Raw genomic sequence first — 17,524 nt, forward strand, 5'->3', positions numbered from 1 at the left:
TGGCTTACATACATCGTGAAATTATTACCACAATAAGTATGGTGAATATCCATCATCTCATATACATACATGCTAAAAGAAAAAGAAAAAAATATTTCATTTAATTTTTAATAGCATTTGTTACATGAGTTGATTTTCCTCAGCCAATACATGCCAAAATGTTGACATTTCTGCAGCATCTCCTTTCTCACGGGATGTCTTCCTCATAAAGGATTTCATTTCGCATATGTACATCCTACGTTATGTACAATTTTAGAGTCATTTCAAGGAAGGTGTCTTCTCTTCGTGGTACAAGTGTATAAATGTTTGTCCTGAGACAGGAAGTTCACTCTCAAGGCTAAGTTCCCAAGACGCCAGCAGAATATCCAGAGCCAAGGGGGTACGAGATGCAGCACAGCAGATATGATTAGTATATAATAAACTATAAACTGATAACCTTGAAGTTTGAGGTGGGCTTAAAATGTAAGACTTTTGTCTACTTAAATACGCAAATTTGAGAAGCCATTGTTAATTAGAAAAATGAGAAGTCATTGTTAATTATCTAAACAAATGTTCATTGATCCCTTCTTAGGAATCTTTCAAGTGGCAAGTTTTCTCCCTATTTGAAACAAATAAGGCTTTTTTTTTTAACTTTTAAAAGGTGAGACTACCAATCACAGATGTTAGCCATCAGATGCTTGGTGATCTTAGGCGATCTTTGGCCTCTACTGTGGCATCTGTAAAAAGGCAACCAGCTGGTCAGGGTTAAAAAAAAAAATGGTTAAATGGGTTACCTGAGGTCCTAGACACAAAAGCCATGACTTGGGAGCACTGGATAATGGTGCTCTCATCAACAGCAGCAGCACAGTCATCATCATCAATTACAAACACCATTAGACGGTCAACTGCAGCTCTAGAATATGAAAAACTGTTGGTTCTTTTCACCTGTCAACTGTTCTTGGCAGCAAATGTCAAGCAAATATTATCCCTGAAATGGATACAGTCTGTATAGGAATTGGTAATACTTATTCTATACACCAGCACTTCTCAAACTTTCATGATAATGTAATTCCCTTGGGATCTTTTGTGTGTGTGTGTGTGTGTGTGTGTGTGTGTTTGCTATTTCTTTGGGCCGCTTCCGAGGCATATGGAGGTTCCCAGGCTAGGGGTCCAATCGAAGCTGTAGCCACCGGCCTACGCCAGAGCCACAGCAACGCGGGATCCGAGCCGCGTCTGCAACCTACACCACAGCTCACGGCAACGCCGGATCCCCAACCCACTGAGCAAGGGCAGGGACCGAACCCGCAACCTCATGGTTCCTAGTCTGATTCGTTAACCACTGCACCACAACGGGAACTCCGGGATCTTTTTAAGATGCAGATTTTGATTCAGTAGGTTTAGGGTGGGCCTGACACCCCACATTTCTGACAGGCTCTGAAGTTACTCGAAGCACAAAGGCTATTTACCACTGTGGACTTCACACAATGACATGACAATGAACCTTAAACCATATACACATGTGCACAACCAAATTATAATTTTCATCTCTCTCATCTTACCTTGCTGAGCAGCACTTGTATTTCTCAGTCCTGAAATAAAATGCAAATGTGCAATCCAATGACAATTAGAGTCTCCTCCCTACGTTAACTCCTGATGAATACAAAGGCAATGGGGGAAAACCCGATTCTATCATTCAAAGCGAAAGGATCACATTTATAAAGATTTTTTAAGTGAAAAGGAGGGGATTTTAGCCTTGAGATTTTATCCTTTTAACTTAAAAGAGTGATAACTCTTATTTCCTCTCTTGTCACAACAGAAGTGTGTAGTCATAGTTTATGTTCATTCTGTCTGGGCCAATGACAAAATAAGGTACCAACAAAATCCTTTTTCTGTGATCTGTATGCTTCTCTTATGTAACTAAAACAACTACTTAACGCTAAATCATTTGAAGATGAGAAGATTGTCACGATACAGCTTAGCTCTTACATTTCTAGAAACATTTGCTAAGTTTCCATTATTATTTCTACGGCTATGAGCTAATTCCTTTGATTTGCTTGAGGTTAACTGGTGAAATGTATAACTCAAATATGTTAAAATAATACTCTAATTCTAAAACCAGCAACCAGGCAAAACCTTATTAGAGGCTATATGATCCAGTTTGGGTCTGGTTTGGTTTTTCAGGCTTTTTTTTTTTTTTAAACTGAGATCCATGGTAAAATATTTACAGCACAACCAAGTACCATAGAACACTTAAAATATTTCTGAAAACATTCGTTCATGAAATGATATTTAATCTTACTACATTCAATGCATTCTTTTTTTGTTTTTGTTTTTTTTGTCTTTTTGTATTCTTAGGGCCGCACCTGCGGCATATGGGGATTCCCAGGCTAGGGGTCTGATGGGAGCTGTAGCTGCTGGCCTACACCACAGCCACAGCCACGCCAGATCCAGGCCACATCTATGACCTGCACCACAGTTCACAGCAATGCCAGATCCTTAACCCACGGAGTAAGGCCAGGGATAGAACCTGCAACCTCATGGTTCCTAATCAGATTTGCTTCCGCTGCGCCACAACAGGAACTCCCAATGCGTTCCGACAACTCTTTTTTTCCCTCTTAGTTTTTTCTTTTAATGCTGGTTATCGTCTATGTACTATGTTTATTTCATGACCCACTAATTAGTCATGCAAACTTCTGAGATGAAAATAACATAGCTTTGGGTAACTTCTGGTTCTCTAGAAATTTATAGGTGCAAGGGGTGTTCAAGAGGTGAGGCCACAGCACGAGAGACAGTCCGAGAGCCTGTACAAGGGCATTTCAGGGCACTTAGTGGTAAGAAACCACATCTCCACCAATACACCCCACATTCATGTTTTCTTCTCTCCCTTCTCTGGTGGATAATGTAAGAAAATCACCTTTCACGGTTAGGAAGGTTACAAGAGGTTCAATGAATCACTCAATTACTATAAGGAACCAATAAGAAAGCAAGTTAAGAATTAATGTGGGTCAGAATCTATGAACGTAAGGAAATGTGCAGGTGGCAATTTAGCCTTTTTAAAATAAATTCTAACACTGTGAGCTGCATCGACCTGGGAGTTACATTAGTGAAGCAAATGAACACATTCTAACATAAACTGGAAATTTTCAGGACTTGTAAATCACAGAAAAGCATAGAAATTAAGCAAGATTCTGACTTGTTTTGATCTATTTCATGAGGACAAGGCCAAAGCTTTTAGCAGTTCAAGCAGCACAGAATCTTTATAGACTATGAAGGTAGGCAGTTTTGTTTCAGTTTTACAGAAGAAACACAGAAATCAGGTATGTGAGATAAGACACTAAAGGAAATAAAATCAGGGAGCCTAAATGAAATTTATTGAAAGCACACATTTTTGCTTGGCTGGTTGCTGGATCTTTTTTTTTTTTTTTTAACTGAAGTGTTGTGTAATAAATAAATAAGTAGGAAAGAAGTAAGGAGATAAGGAAAAAATAAATACACGGGAAGCCCTTCCCAGTTGGTAATGAGGCAGGCAAACTGGTTAGTGAGGAGTAACAGGATCTTTAGTGGGTGGTTTAGAGTAGTTCTGCTTGAAGAAGGATTTAGTGACCTTCCTTCCTTCCTTCCTGCAGCGCTATTCTCGGATTCCATATGGAAAGTACAAAAATAATGATGAAAAGTCTACCCAGTTCAGAGCTGAGCACCATGCGGGGGCTTGAGAGGTACTTTTGAGCGGAAGAAAGTTAGCTGAATATTTTAAAAACAGTAATAGTATAAGGTTATGAGTAGGGTCTGAATTCTTTACATATTTTATCTCTAAATGTTTCCAAGGAAAATGTTTATTCTGAAAATTCATTAAGAGCTCTTAGTATATTTAGGGTATGTACATTGGAATAAAGCACATGTTTAATAGACCAGGTCTTATCACAATATTCCTGCTCTTGGGGAGAAACCTTTTCGTACTCTCTCAAGGGCCTCTGGCTCTTATGAAACATCAGTTTTTTGCTCAGCTGAAATTATTCTGACAGCTCTGACATTAAATTATCATCACCAGATCATGGTATACTTACAGATAAATCAAGATTTATGGGGGATTAAAAATAAAAAGAATTAATACAAGTCTCCAAAATACCAGATTAGAATATCAAAGGCTACTCAGATAAAAACTTGATATTTTCCGATTCAGTTAATCATAACTTTATATGCTTTAACGCGAGGAAGCAAACAATCCATGCTGTTCCCTCAACACTGCTCCACTCCTACCCCACACAACTTCATACCTACCCTTTCCATTTTAGAGATTCGTTTAAAAGAAATGTTATTTTAGCATCCTATAACCCGTATGATCTTCCCATATGGATTAATTCTCACTCTGACTTTCCTCTGCAATTTGGGCTTCCCTAGCCCCGTTAAAAAGAGGAATATTACCCAGCAGACTCATTATAGTTCTAAGATAGATTTTTCTAAGCGAGTTGGATACCTCTTGCTCCAATATGGTCTATTAATAAGATATTACTTACATCATACAATATACTAAACGTCAAAGATCACTCATTATTATTCTCTGTGCAAATCTGTTCTACAAAAACACATCCACACTCACACACAGTTAAATACTCCGAAGTCTGGGAGTCCCTCACCGAGTAACATTACATTGCTCTGGGGACTCTTTTCCAAGAAAGTTTACTACGACAACAACAAAAACGTCCAACAGGAAAAGTGGTGTTTGTACCTGAGTTTTAAATGGCAATTTTTATGTGTTTATTTGTTTGTTTAATTATCCGTTTATCTTAAGAACACCAGCTAGAATCGGGGTTTGGAAGACTAAGCATGAAGAGGAAAGATGAAACAGATGCAATACACAGTTAAGATCAAAGAGCCCCATCAATTCATTCAGAGAGTCAAAATCCAGCTGAGCCTCGGAGCCCTGTCTGCATAATAAGAAAGGTTGACTAAAACATAAGGATTAAACAGATGAGCTGTCTCCTGCGGAGGCGTGGGAGGGAAGCCCCACTGAGACACTTGTAAAGACACTTTGGAAGCGCACACCTGCTCCTCCACAGTCAAACCTACAGGAGACCAGCCTGGCCAAAGACGTTCCACTAATGTACTAAATTGCCGGTTTTAAGAAAAAGGAATATATGTCCAGTGGACGACTTGATATTTGTCAAGATATTTTCAGTGCTGGAAAATGACAAATTAATAAATCACTTCCATTTTTCCAAGGTGACTTTCTAAGTGCTCGCTTCTCAAAATTGAGAAAAAATAGTGCAAATCTCCCTACGTCATGTAGCAGTATTAGGAAGATGCCTACCTCATGATTAGATTTCTTCAAATGGATAGTGTTTTCTTAACACAACCTTGCATATCATTGGCAAATACATGCTCGTTCCATTTTGCATTCTTCAGAAATGATCGTTTTCTTAGTAGCATGAAGGACATGCCAGTTTTTACGAACACACACTGGCTATGCTAAACTGCATAATTTGGCTCTATACAGCAGGAGTACAGCACAGGAACCAACATACTTCAAATGCTGTGCCTGTGACAAATGCTGCCTTTATTCTAAAGACCTCACTGCACTGTTTTGTTGTAACTGTGGATAAGAAATTATTCTGAACACAAAACTAGATTTAAGAAAGCTCAACTACTTTAAGAAAGCTAAGATGTCTGGACCTTTAGCAACAGACACCCACTGGGATAAAAATTATATAGAGTTGTAACAGGAGATTTCAAATACAATTTTTAAACTCCGCCTTTGCTATGGATTAACTTTCTTAAGCCCTGCATGTAGGGATGATTTAAATATGTAATTGACAGACCCAAATAAATGGTAAGCGTTAGCTTTTGTTTTATTCACCAAAACAAGCAATCCAATTTGAAGTGAGGGCAACGGAGTCGCTGGGGAACAGAACAAGTTGCAAAATGTCAAGAAGTGGCTTCGTAGAGTCAAAGTGCAGTCTCTGACCTGCTCCCTATTAGTCTAATTACATTATCACTCACTCACTCAACCAGCCAACCCACACACTTTGAGTGCTGATTATGCGCCAGGCACTAGGGGAGCCGCAGAGAAGAATTCCACACGAACCCTAAGTAACAACACTACACCATAGCACCAAGTGCGTGCTGTGGATAAACGCTGGAGAAGGGGCCCCTGAGGGGTGAAGAAACAGAAGTCTTTGTTTAAGAGGTGGGATTTGATGAGGACATGAGGCATAAGGGGAAGCAAGAGGTGGAGCGGAGGGAACAGGTTTTCCCCGGGGGAAAGTAGAGAGAGAAGGACCTAGCATTCAGTTTGAGAGAGAGCAGGTCATTCCATCGGCTAGATAGACATTGGCTGGAGAGATATGAAGTGTGAGGTTAAAAAGGTAAGAAAGGTAATTTTTAGGTGTTTTTGCTAGTCCTGAACTGTTCTTCCTCCAGTCCTTCTCAAGATGTAATCTGGAGAACCGCCTGTGTTGTTTTGTTTTGTTTTGTTTTGTTTTGACGGCCATGTCCAAGGCACATGGAAGTTCCCAGGCTAGGGGTCGAATCAGAGCTGTAGCTGCCAGCCTACACCACAGCCACAGCAACCCAGGATCCGAGCCACATCTGCAGCCTACACCACAGCTCATGGCACCAAGGCCGGATCTGTAGCCCACTGAGCAAGGCCAGGGATCGAACCTGTGTCCTCATGGATGCTAGTCAGACTCGTTTCCGTTGAGCCATGAGAGGAACTCCCTGACTGGCATTTCTATTGAAAACCCAGACGAACTGACCCAGTCCAAACACAGTGAATCAGAATCTCCAGGGATGAAACCTGAAAAACTGCATTTCTGAACAAATTTGCAAGTTGTGATATTATTTTTAATTGCTTAAAGGGAACCTTTAGCGTATTCGGGGAAGACTGAACTGAAGGATGTGTTAGAAGGACTTGAGGAAGGGAGGACTGGGAGATGAGAAGAGACTCTGGGCAAGAAACCAAAACCAGAATTTCTTATTTCAATCCACGTGTGTGGCAACAATAATCACTTTTGCTCCAAATAAACATTGATGTTTTCACTTATCTCAAAGAAACTTAATCCAAAGTCTCATCGGAAATTCCTACATATCAATATTCCTATCTATGTGTTTTTAGGACTGGCTTTGAAATTCAACTGATTTTGGTAAGAATACTATTCCCTTAAAACATAAACCTTTTAAAGTACACTATCCTACTTCTGATAATTCTTTTTTAGGTGCCCGTTTTCAGAAGGTCTCACTCAATTCTAACCCTTCAGATAAACTTTCGTTTGGTTAATTCTAGAGAAATCAGCGAGGCATCCACAAATACTATCAGAGTGTTTAACAATTAAGAGAATAAATAATATTCACTGCTGATGAAGGCACTGAGAAAAGAGGATTATTTATATCTAGTTTGAGAGTTTAAATTGATATACCACTTCAAGGGGCAATGGGTAAAACCTAACAAAATTTTAAATGCCAACACTCTAACAAAAGAAAAAGTGTTTCTAGTGGTCTAGCAGAGATGCATGAGGAATGATGGATCATGTGCACGTGTGCACACACTCACAGATGCTTGTGTTACCCTTAATATGCAGAAAAGCGGGGAGGCAACTTACATGAACATTAATAAGGGGATAGTTATGTCAAGGTACATACATGTTACAGAAAACTATGCAGTTATAGTCATGAATTCTGAAAATCTGTGTTATTGTAGAATATTCAAAATGCATAGAGACAAACAGAAAATATGCATAGAAAAATTCAATTTTTAATGAAAAAAGAAACGTGTATTCAGAAGTGTATTTAGGTATATGTTTCTCTGCTTACAGAAAAAGCTCAGTTAACATTGGCTGGACTGGTGAATAGAATAAGAAGTGAGGGTAGGGCTTTCACTTATTAATTTACATGTGTCTGTATCACTGATTTTTTTTTAACAATGCGCAAAAACACTTCTGTAACTTAAAAATAAGCTTTAAAATGTAACTTTGAAGTAACTAAAAAATACAGCATTTGAAATCTATTAAATGCTTGCCAAGGATTGTAATAATTTCTGAAAATAGTGTCACTTTTGAAGATGGTGTGGAGGGCAAACTGGCTTCCTTTCTTTTTGAATAGTTAATTCTTAAAAATTAATGGAATGGCAGACTTTTAAAATCATTCATAAAAGCTACTAGTGTATATATTGACTTCCACTTTACAAAAACCTTTTCATCTTAATTAATCTATTAGTCTTAATATGAAGGAAACTTTATATTTACATTTTAAAGAGTATGACATAAATATACACCCATGATATTAGAGCGTATAGACTAAATTATGAAATTATACTACTTAATCATTCGTTAGATACCTTTCATAAGACCATCTTCACTCATTCTACGATTTAACACTGTTAGGTGCTTAGTTCTCATAAAATATACTGACATATGGGAAAGATGAATATAAATATTTAATTTATATTTAAGTGTAATAGCTGTTTGTTGTCAAAATATATCTAAGAGATGCTATTTAAATCACTAACTTCATACTATATTAAAGACTTGGGTTTTTTTCCACACCAACCTAGCAATTAAAAACAATTAACACGAAACTAATATATGTATCTTTTAAAAAGTCTGGAAATCTCTTTTTACTCAAACATTATAGAAAAGGACATAATTTCATCATGAATTTCTATATAGATTATGTTATTTCTGAGGTTTAATTTTCCAATTTTTCAGCAATTGGTTTTAGTCTGAATTCTAGCTTCATTCTAATTGTAAGAAACAGGAGTGGGAAAGTAAAATATCAAATAGTTATGGTGTAAATTAAATCATATTCTCATATATTTAATGGTACCAACGGTACACATGCATCCTTTGCAGGCTGTGTTGCGTTACAGTGAAAGAAACAGCTTTACCAAGCCTATTCAGATAGGAAATGATGAGAAAATTATTTACTGTGGAGTTTTAATTAGCAAGTCCTACAGCTATTATTTTATTTAAATTACTTTTAAAGTCATGATTTACAAACTGTAAGACTCGGCAAACACTGAACTAAAGTATTCTTTCTAAAACTGTAAAATTGGAAAGTTCAATAAAATAAAATTACATAAAAGCTTTTCTCTAGCTATATGATCAAAGGAAGTAGTCAACCATTGTTGGAGCAGTTTCTGTATCGTTTAGGTATATTTTGTTAAAATTGAAGATTTTATCTCTTCACCGTATGGGTCAGCGACCTAAGAGTTTTAGAACTCTCTGACTCTAAAGTCACAGTAAGGTCGATACAGAGAACATCTAGGATGGACCAAAAATTCTCAACGAAAAGCTTACAGAAGAGATAAATATATACGTATGAAACAATTAGAAAGTATTTTTACAATAATGGTGTTACTATGTGTAGTACAATCATAGAATAAAGAGATGGGCTGCAAAAATACGCATGATAATTTCTCTGGTGTTTCCCAAATCCTCAGGTTTCTTCGTTTTCCCTCATAACTACAGCAAACATGTAAAAATATATATTTCAGAATATGCATAAATATTCTTCAGCTTCGTCAATGCTAGTCTTGCCCTGGGACTTATCACCCTGTAGCCAGATAAGAATTGCAAAAATCAGACATAAAAAAGGTAAAGTTCCAGGGCACATATTGGTAGCTCAACAAACACTGTTTGCTGTGATGATTTGAGTTTCTTTCTGCTATCAGGGAAAAAGTATTCATTCATTTAACAACTACTACTTGCGCTCCTCCTGTGTGCTAGAAATGGTGTTTGTTACATGAGAGGTGGTGGGGGGACAGAAAATGAATAAATGGATATGGTTCCTAAACAGACATGAGCTGGTTTCCTTGTTTGAAAGGTTTTTTCAGAGAAAACAATTCTACAATCTTCCATTAGCAATGTTTGCAGGGCCACCATAGCTGACTTCAACGCCTTCAAACACTTACCTTTGTTCCTTATTTCTATTTGCTCTCACAAAATATAGTACATACTTTTTACACATATTAAGCTCATGCATGCCTGGGTTTTTTGCTTTTTAGGGATGCCTCTGAGGCGCAGGGAGGTTCCCAGGCTAGGGGTCAAACCGGAGCCGCAGCCACTGACCTACACCACAGCCGCAGCAATGTCAGATCCAAGCCAGATCTGAGACTCACATACCTACACTACACCTCAGCTCACAACAACGCCGGATCCCTAAACCACTGAGCAAGGCCAGGGATCAAACCTGCATCCCCATGGATGCTAGTCAGATTCGTTTCCTCAGAGCCACCAAGGGAATTCCACTTTGTTTGTTTTTTAAATACCTTTTAGGTTATTTAAAAGGCAGAAGAGCAAAAAACAGCAAGAGAGAATAGTAAAAACATATTAACATTTGTTCTAGTTTAGGCCTGTTAAGAAGCTTAGAATAAAAAGGAAACTGGTTCAATTTTGAATTTAGGCTACATAAATCATAACAGGAACACAGACTGCTCCCATAGACTTCTTAATATTTCAAATTTGATTGGCACTGATCATGATTTAATTTCGTTCTGACTTAACTGAAAAGCCGTCTTTCAATATAAACACTGTCACACAACCTGCCCAGGTGTGCTGGGGGTTAATGCCATAGCTTTGAGTTTAAGAACAATTACTATTAACTTTTTAAGAAGGTTTCACAAAACTCGCACCTCCAAAGTATTGAAATTGGTCTTAATTCTTAGTGTTTGTGCAGCTGCAGAACTTTTCATTTTTTTCTCAAAATACTTCCACTTCATCAGCAAGAGATGAATTCATTAACTTCATTATTATTTCAAATGATTTCTTCATTTTTGTAAGCCCCAAGGTTGTCTCACTAAGATCAGCATTCTCTCTGTGTTCCATAAAATGTAATCAATCTCTATTATAGTCATGAAAATGGTATTTGTCACTTTGCTGAGAAAAAAAATCAATATATCTTCCAAGGCTGAACAGGCATTTAATGCATCGAATTGAAGACCATTAGAGAAATTTAGCTTGCCAGGATTTTAAGACAAGCTAATAGAAATCCAGAAAATTCACCGAGGGTTGGCCAATGAAATACATAGACATGCCATAGAAATTAATATTTAGGTATCAGAATAACCTGTCATCTCCAATCCTGACAAGAAAATGGATTTAGACAGGTAAATCTCTAAGGGGTCACCAATTTTAAAAAGCAAAAGTGAAATCACACGCCAAGAAAACATTTCTTTTTTTTTTCGTCTTTTTGCCATTTCTTGGGCCGGTCCCGCGGCATATGGAGGTTCCCAGGCTAGGGGTCGAATCGGAGCCATAGCCACCGGCCTACACCAGAGCCACAGCAACGCGGGATCCGAGCCGCGTCTGCAACCTACACCACAGCTCACGGCAACGCCGGATCCTTAACCCACTGAGCAAGGGCAGGGATCGAGCCCGCAACCTCATGGTTCCTAGTCGGCTTCGTTAACCACTGCGCCACGACGGGAACTCCAAGAACACATTTCTTGAACACGGCTGATAAATAAGAAAGGCTTCATTCTCTTTTCCTATAAAATTTACCATGTAAAGAGATAATTTTAAGAGTTGAAAAACTGTAAGGAACCTTAAAGGCAAGAAATCTATAGAGATATTGTCATTGGAATTTGTTTGGGGGCTTTTAAAAAAAACTTTTTAAAATTGAAGTATAGTTGATACATAACATTATAAAAGTTAACAGGTGTACCTTATAGGGATTCACACTTTCTCTGAGCTTTTAAATTGCTGCGGTGGTAAGGATGTTGCTGAATTGGAGAATCAGACACACATCTTGTCAGTCGCCCACTCAGAACAGATCCCTGACCCTCAGCTCCTGCTGAGCTACCTTCAGCAAAGAGGATGCTTGACCCTTGACAACCTCTTGTCTACAGAGTAACTCTTCTAAATAGAACATTCTCTGACTTGAGCTGATACCTACTTTCTAAAAAACTGCTACTCTTTGTTTCTAGTCCCATATTTGGAAGAACATAAAGTCAGGTTGTTGCCTTTCCTCTGAATCAACCCCTTAAATGCTTAAGGTCAGCTATCACTTCTTCTGGCTCTTTTCTTTTTTAGATATAACCTATCTAATTCCTTCACCTATTCTTCCCAGAACACCATTTATCATGCACATGGTTTCAGAAAATTCATGGCATTGCCTTCCCAAACCATTTCAATTTATCAATATCCCTTTTCATTTGTTCCATCAAAAATAAACATAAGAAAACAAGCATGTTCAAAAAGCATAAAATCCATTAGACTTATTAAAGTTGGAAATAGAATATAAAATAAAATTCTCTCTTTATATAAAAGCAAATTCTCTTTCCTTCTCTCTCATAGCAGCTTCAGTGGATTTGTTTTGGGTTGAGTTCACGACCAAGTAGAGGTTCTACGAAGGCAGGAAATCCTGTCTGTTTTGTTTACTGTCCCTCTCCAGCACTGAGCACACAGTATGCACCAATAAATATTTGGTGAATGAATGTAGGAACAAAGCATTCATTTAAAGCTGCCAGATCTTTGCGTATTTGCACTGTTCACAAGCCAGGTCCCTTCCATTCTGTACTCATAAAATTGATTTTTAAAAATCTAAATATAGAGCTTTGTATTGATGAGTATGGTTTTGATCCTATTTTGGTTTTGATCATATTTTTCAACAGCTAAAACGATATCCAAATGCATATACATGAACAAAAGGTGGCTAAAGCAATGGCTCTGGTTAGCCTATGAATCATTGGATTCAAAGCCATTTTGTCATTACCACACCCCATACTTTTCAACAACAAAGTGAATATCTTTCTATGAGTTACTTCACTCCATTTTAAGTTCTGGTATAATTAGTTATATTTACTCTTCAAAATAACACTCATCATCTCCTACTTGAGACAACAGAGACAACTTGCCCTGGTTCTCCAATCGTAAATTTCAGGGTCAGAATTCAAGTTCAGTTACCTTAGGACCACATCTTAAATGTTTTTCACTATTCCAAGCTCTCCTTCTTTGCAATATTGAAAGATAATGTGAAAGAGAAAATAACAACAATGAATTTCTAAAGAGAGACCGGCTGGAATGCTTTGTATATTTCTGATAAGGAGAAGTATGATTTCCCAAAGAGTTTATTAAAATTCTCCTTAACATAATCTCCATCTCTGCTCTACAGTCTCAATTTGAGATCAAAATAATAAAAGAAATTTGAAATGTATGTCAAATTTTAAGTTTCCATTCTTTATGATTAAAGAAGCTGGTGGAGGTAGAAAACAATAAAAAGTTAACAAGAGGAGAAACAAGATCCCAGTCATGGACTCCGTGTGAATAAGTTATGTTTGCACAAAGACAAATCAAGTACTATATTCAACTTAAAAGACTGTGCAAAGGAGTTCCCGTCGTGGCACAGTGGTTAACGAATCCGACTAGGAACCATGAGGTTGTGGGTTTGATCACTGGCCTTGCTCAGGGGGTTAAGGATCCGGCATTGCCATGAGCTGTGGTGTAGGCTGCAGACGTGGCTCGGATCCCATGTTGCCGTGGCTGTGGTGTAGGCCAGCGGCTATGGCTCCGATTCGACCCCTCGCCTGGGAACCTCCATATGCCGCGGGGGCGGCCCTAGAAAAGACAAAAAAAAAAAAAGACTGTGCATGAAAAAAATTTAGCTTATTTAGAATGAGCTAGAATGTGATAAATTTAATTTTTAAAAAAGTAACCAATTTGGTGGATATCACATAGAGTAAACACGCATGACAAATGTTTCTATCACTTACTGAGTTTCCAGAAGTAACTCTCTATGTGATAAAAAGATAAGATAATTTTGACTTGTGAATTCAAAAAGCCAATTCAGTAAAATACTTCTCTTAAATAGTCTAACATTCTACTGAGGCAAACTGGACAATCACTCGTTTGAAATAATGGCATTGTGACCACACTATGTACCACGTTTTTCAACAATCTTAAAAATTCAGTTTCTTATAAAATAAAAGCACATGATGGGGTCATCTTCATTTCCCACAGATTTTTCAGATGTTCGAATCATTTTACAACTTGCTCAATTACAAAGTAAATAAGTAGCTCACAGAAATCACTTATTAGATGGCAATGATGGAAACCAAAGCTTTTATTTTCTCTATGGGTTTAACCTGCCCTTCTCTGGTTTTCATGAATAGGACTTTTTAATGCCTCCATCTATTACTGGAACTTTTAGAAAACGTGTCTCATGGAAGTTTAACTGTAACTTTCTCCAAAATTACAAAGTGGCTTCATTTCTGAGGTCACAAACAAATCAAGTTAATTAAATGTATTTCTTTGATTTTAACATGGCAGATCATTAAATCTTAAGAGACAATTAATCCAAGTCTTCTATAAGTATGTTTCCTCCATTATGTGTCTCGGGGTGTAATTGTGCTCATGTTAACTGAGCTATTCAAAATAAATAACACATTCAACAAAACTTTGGCCACATACTATGTATAAAACACTATGCTAGATTATGGGGATTTGAAGAAATAAGGCATAATCCCTTTCCTTCAGGTAGGTACAGTCTAGTGGGTAAGACATAAACATGAGAGTAAAACTTCAACTCGGTGAGGTAAAAACGCATTACAGAGAATCATTTCAGTTCACAGATGTCACCGGTGTCCAGAAATGTGACCATCACATGGTAGGCACTCAATGGATACTTGTTGACTAGAGGAGCAAGTGAATGCATCACATTATATTAGGAACAAAGAGGAGAGATGCCTATATGGAGCCAGGGCTCTCGTGCTGGGGGCCTGGGGTGATGGATAAGGAGGAGATATTTGACTCTACTTATATTTGCCTCCAGAATATTCTGACCTCATTCAGTAAGGGGGAGGGAAGGAGAAAGGGAAAGGTAGTAAGAGAAGGTAGAACCATCTTAATTGTCCATCTTAATTAAGTGAGAGCGGTTCTACCATCACTACCTTTTAGGATTGTATTATATGATTTCTCCTAAATGGCAGGCTTTCAGCCTGAACCTTGGAGGAAAGCAGTTATTTTTATGCTGATGACATTGTGGCCGTGAGATGTAAAGTGACATATTTGGATTTAAGTGGTTGAGAGCAGCATCAGGCCAGCAAGTTCGGTATGTCGTCCACTTTGTCACACCCCTAGAGAGTGTACTAATGAAAACGCTTTTAATACTTGAAGGCAGGCTTCAATAAATTTCTGTGACAGTAAATTAAAGATTGGACTTCAGACACGAACAGAAGAGAGGAACTCTAGCATCGGCTGTATACCTACAATGGCATCTTTCTAAATAAATTTACAATCGCCCTTCTCAAAGGTTTATCTTTCCTACCCCTGACTAACTAGAGTGCAAGTGAGAATTTAAGCAATTACAAACACAGCTGTTGAGACAAAGTAATGATGGTCTCCTGGTTAAAACCCTGTTCAAATGACGAACTTTCTGAGAACTCATTTTACTATAAAAGCTCGAGAAAATTAAGCCAGTGAGTCTAGGTTTCCTCCACTTATGCTGCTTTACACAATGAGGAATCTAGTAAAGAAGGCAAGCTGATTCCTGTCTAAATATTTGTCTTCTTTCAAAGCTGACTTAGAATAAATTAAGTCTTTCTGACTAAACCTCCAAGATTGTAGTAAAAAATAGAAGCTATGTTATAAATCTTGATTATTTAGTCTCTCTCACCCTACATAACTACATTACCACTTTCAGACTTCTATATTTTGCCTTACTGTCCTTCTGTCATACCCCTGGACCAATTTCTAACTCAAGGTAATAGCTCTTCTCTATTTATGCTCCAAAGCTATTCAGTGATGCTGAACAAACCTACACCACGGAGCAGATTGTTGTCACGACAAAGGGATGACTTTAGAAACTCCTTCACTTACACCTACGCATCTCTCCGTCCCAATCCTCAAGGCAGCTGTTACAAATCTTTACTCTTCCTCTTCTCTGGTCAACTCTCAGCTGACTACCTTGCTTCCTACTTCCTAAAGAATAAAAGAGCCAAAGAGGGAGAAACCTCTTCATTTTACCTTTGACAACTGTCTTGAGCTTCTTTCCTCCTCTCTTGGTGGAGAAAGGCACACATTTTTTTCCCAAGGTCCCTCCTCCAGGTGGATTGTATTCTCTTCCACCCCCACCAGGAGTTGCTCCATTAGATAATCTATTTCTCTTTCATTACAGATATCTTTCCCTATAAATGTTCTCAAGCCCCTTGCTTTCTCGAGAGCCTTCCTTTGATCCTACCAGCACTTGCAGCTGTTAATCCATTCCCCTCCTTTCCTTCAACACCAAACGTGTAGAAAATGTAGGCTGCCTGCCTTTACTGAATCAACTTCCTCAAGTCATATTCATATTCCACCCCTTATAACATGGCTTACATTCCCACTAATTCAGTCTCTTTGAGATGACCATGAACTTCCGTATTTCTACCCAAAGAATGATGCTTAATCTTCACACTACTTGGCAGCTTAGTGATCTGGCACCATCCTAACTCCCTTCTGCTCAAAAATCTATTCTCTAAGTCTTCCCTGGCTTCATTCTGTCTCCTTTGACAGACTCTTCCGTTCTACCCATTCTTTAAATGTGAACCAATTTTCAAAGTTTCCATCTGTGGTACTCTTTCATGCTTTCATTCATTTTCCTAGATTGGGGGTGGAGGAAAGGTACTCTACTGCTTCATAAACACCACCTTCTCAGTTAACGAACATTCACCCGCCTCAAAAAGTACAAATAAGAATAAAACAGTCCCAGTTCTTTTGAGTTCCAAGTCCCCATTACTAATCTCTGGAGATCTCTACCAGAATTTCTTTCAAGTATTTCGAATTTAATATTTATTTCTCTCTCCATCCCCAGTAAATTATCCCACTTCCAGTATTAACCATAACAACATCATCATCCATTATAGTCTTCTAAACCAGAACATTCAGTGCCATCCTTAGAGGTTCCCTTTTTCTGTCACATCACATTCAATTGGTTGCTAATGTTTATCAATATTAACTCAGAAATGTTTATTAAATCTAGTCCTTTTTGCTTCAATCTCATAATTATCCTTAAAATCAGCTCTTTATTATTTGGAAGGCTAGAAAATTATAAAACCTTCCTTATCTTTCCCTCCTGTTTCTCCTTTTAGCCAGTATGTATATTTTGCCATTGTTGGCAGAGTTACCATCTTAAATAAATAATAACAACAATTAAGTATTTCAAATCATAAGCCTATTTAAAAAACAATGCAATCCTACACTTTGGTTAACTATTTTCTAAGAGATTAAAAACTCAGATTCTTTTCCATTGCATTCAAAGTTCATCTCATCTTTCTAGCTCATCACCTCTCCTTCTTCATGTGTACATACAACTCCAAGCTTTGCCATACTGAAATTCTCACCATAACATGGGGGTACCTTGGCAGGTGTTATTTTCTCTGCCTAGAATGATTTCCCCCCATGTCTTCATTCTGCATCTTTTAGTAAACAGCTTGAATTTTATCTTTTTAGGTGCAACCTGGAAAGTTACCCCACAGTTACCCCAGAGAGTTACCAAAACCAACGAAATCTCCAATTCCTTGGGTGGCAACATATCCATTTTCCTGTCACCCTGTCTTGACAATCTAGTCCTTTAGAACAAA

The 17,524-nt window shown here is 37.9% G+C and overlaps 1 long non-coding RNA gene across 8 annotated transcripts in view; it reads right to left on the reverse strand.

Moving 5' to 3' along the window:
• The window catches only part of LOC125131506 (uncharacterized), a 150,915-nt gene that overhangs the window by 83,395 nt on the left and 49,996 nt on the right, over positions 1-17,524 (reverse strand). For 6 of the 8 annotated variants that reach the window (XR_007135936.1, XR_007135937.1, XR_007135941.1 and 3 more), the window contains one exon: positions 774-892. The exons of the other annotated variants lie outside the window; for them this stretch is intronic. This is a non-coding gene — a long non-coding RNA (uncharacterized LOC125131506). The remainder of the gene's footprint in view (positions 1-773; positions 893-17,524) is intronic. 8 annotated transcript variants of the gene reach the window in all.

Source organism: Phacochoerus africanus, chromosome 7 (genome assembly GCF_016906955.1).
Source record: "Phacochoerus africanus isolate WHEZ1 chromosome 7, ROS_Pafr_v1, whole genome shotgun sequence".
In the NCBI taxonomy this organism is placed as follows: Eukaryota; Metazoa; Chordata; class Mammalia; order Artiodactyla; family Suidae; genus Phacochoerus; species Phacochoerus africanus.